The sequence below is a fragment of the Dromiciops gliroides genome, chromosome 2 (genome assembly GCF_019393635.1).
Source record: "Dromiciops gliroides isolate mDroGli1 chromosome 2, mDroGli1.pri, whole genome shotgun sequence".
NCBI lineage: Eukaryota > Metazoa > Chordata > Mammalia > Microbiotheria > Microbiotheriidae > Dromiciops > Dromiciops gliroides.
In genome coordinates, this window is record NC_057862.1 from 542,622,223 (window position 1) to 542,625,033 (window position 2,811).

Below are 2,811 nucleotides of genomic sequence, written 5' to 3' on the forward strand. Positions count from 1 at the left end.
TGAAGCAGATTGAAATTAATCTCCAGTTATCTCCCAGACTCCCCTGTGTCTCTTGTACTATTCAAAATTGTCTGTACTATGCCTGCCTTCTGAGGGGTCTCCAAAAAATCTTCTAGTGCATTTCCATCCCCTGTGCTTCAGCTTGTCTCCTTAGATTGTCATCAGCTATGAGACAATTCCACTTATTTGATAAGGAAAGCTTTATTGCCTTACACATTCATCTGTGTAAAGACTCGTTTGACATGAATGTAACACAAATCCTGAACCATTTGGTGTATAAACAATAGATAAATTATTTCCTTTTTTTCATAGTTAGATGCCATGGAGTATGTGGCAATGCCTTAACTGTATATGTGTTGTAAAGGCCACTAGGACCTCTTCCATCCTTATCAAGGGGAGTGCTAACCTTCTCTCCTTTCATACAACACAATAAACTATTTCTTTAGCAACAAAGTTTAATTTTGGCATTGAATCAAGGAAAATGTTCCTTGTACAGCAGAACTAGGAAACAGAGGAATTTTTTTTTTTGGCAGGGCAATGAGGGTTAAGTGACTTGCCCAGGGTCACACAGCTAGTAAGTGTCAAGTGTCTGAGGCTGGATTTGAACTCACGTCCCCCTGAATCCAAGACCAGTGCTTTATCCACTGCGCCACCTAGCTGCCCCCAAAACAGAGGAATTTTAAAAATGAGTTCTTTTCATCTATGAATTCTGACAGGGCCAATAGATTTCTCTAGATCCAGACTGTCTCTTTCAAACACATCCCCCTACCCAATACGTTTGCTTTAGCTTCACCTATTGGTTCTTCAATATTGTGTGTGTGTGTGTGTGTGTGTGTGTGTGTGTGTGTGTGTGTGTGTGTATGAAAGACAAGACCTTGTGGGAATGGTAGATTCCTGTAAAGGGTTTTTGTTTTTTCCAGATAGAGAAGCTTAGGCATATTTAAGGAAGGTGGGAAGGAAATAGATGACAAAAAGAGGTTGAAGATTCAAAAGAGAAGGATGATCCTCCCAGAACTAGATAAATCTAACCCTAAAATATATAAGAAAGAATTTGAGTAGCTGAATAGAATTTTAGAAAAGTGAGATATGATAGGTGTGTCTAGAGAGAACCGAACAGGAATAGAAAGTATACCTTTTTCTTATCTGTATGTGGCACCTTCACAATTTACCAGGTATTAAAAGCACAAAACGTCACAAGTAAATGCAGAATAGCAGAAATATTAAATGCACCGTTTTCAGGCCATAACAACTAATAAAATTGCATTCAGTAAAGGGCCTTGGAAGCTGTGATGAGTAAAACTAAATCACCTTACCTGTCCGTGTCTCCCCCCTCCCCCCCCCCCCCCCCCCCCGCCCTCCGCCACCAACCCCACAGTGTGTGTGGAAAACTAGCTAGGAATTACTTATAAATTAGGAGCTTCAGCAACAGTTTAGGCTTTAAGCTTTTATTAAAGTGTATTGGGGTTAGCAAAGAGAGAGCACATGTCTCTGAAAGAATAGAAAAACCTAGCTCAGATCTATGTGGGAGAGAGAGAGAGAGAGAGAGAGAGAGAGAGAGAGAGAGAGAGAAAACCTCCTTCACCTAGCAGCTCATGCTTCCAAAAAGACTGAATCTCCATCAGTTCGAAGCCCCCTGTGGAACAAGAAGACAGGCAGTCCCCACACACATCTCCAAGCTAATTGGCTGGTAGCATTCAAGTCCATTGATTGACATGACTGAAAGGCAGTCCATGAATTGTGAGGCAACATCAGGGACACCAATTCGACCTTAGAAACCTCAGAAAGGTCACCTCATGCTTTCTCGGCAGAGGACCCTGGAGAGTAATATTCTCACAAAGCATAGATCAAAAATTAATTAGAAACTAGATAATCTAATCCTAAATAATGAATAGGCCAAAGGACAAATCATGGAAACAATAATTTAATGAAAGATAATGATAACTATGAAACAACATACCAAAATTTGTGGGATGCAGCCAAAGTAGTACCTAGGGGAAATTTTATATCTCTAAACACATATAAATAAAAGAGAGAAAAAGCAGGTCAATGAATTGGGCTTTAAACATTGGGTTAAAAAAAACTTTTAAAAAGGACAAGTCCAAAAATAAATAAATAAAAAATAAAATAAAATAAAAAGGACAAGTCCTAAATCCCCAATTAAATACCAAAATAGAAATTCTTAAAATTAAGAGAGATTATTAAAATTTAAACAAGAAGAGTTGTGATTAAGAAGAATGAGAAGACAGGATGAGGTCAAATGCACATATAGAGAGGATGGTCTTGGCAAAGAAAAGGGACTGCCATTTGTCAAAGATTAGGGGGGAAAAGGAGAGAGTGAGAGATGTAACGATTGGAATGATGCCACCTGCTGGAGACTTACTGTAGGAAAGCTCTGCCATGAGGAGAAGGCGCCTGAGGGCAAGACATGTGGCTTTACTTTGGAGTCAGGAAGTGACGTTTGCTTGTGGGAGGAAGAGGGGGTAAGGCTGGCACTCTTGCTCCTTTTTGCCAGGATTCTCATGTAGAGCAGAGCAGAACTGTAGCTTCCTGAGATAGATAACTGAATCTAGGCCTCTTTCTCTTTCTCTTCACCAAATTCTTATTTTCCTTAAGCATTTATGCTTAAAAGTCTAACTCTTGCTAAAGCTTATAATTTATTGGCGACCACTCATTAGATATTTTAGACAGACTAGCTAGAATTTTAGCCCCTTATAGAGATAATATCAAGGAGTTTGAGATGAAGAGAATGGAAGAAGAGAAAGTTCACATCAAATGTGAATTATTTAGAATTATTTAGCGTTTTCCCCAAGT

The 2,811-nt window shown here is 39.2% G+C and overlaps 1 non-coding gene across 1 annotated transcript; it reads right to left on the minus strand.

Moving 5' to 3' along the window:
• Positions 1-300: 300 nt before the first annotated feature.
• On the minus strand, positions 301-428 carry LOC122745134. The gene has a single exon (XR_006355419.1). It is a non-coding gene; the product is annotated as a U6atac minor spliceosomal RNA (small nuclear RNA).
• Between the last annotated feature and the right edge of the window lie 2,383 nt (positions 429-2,811).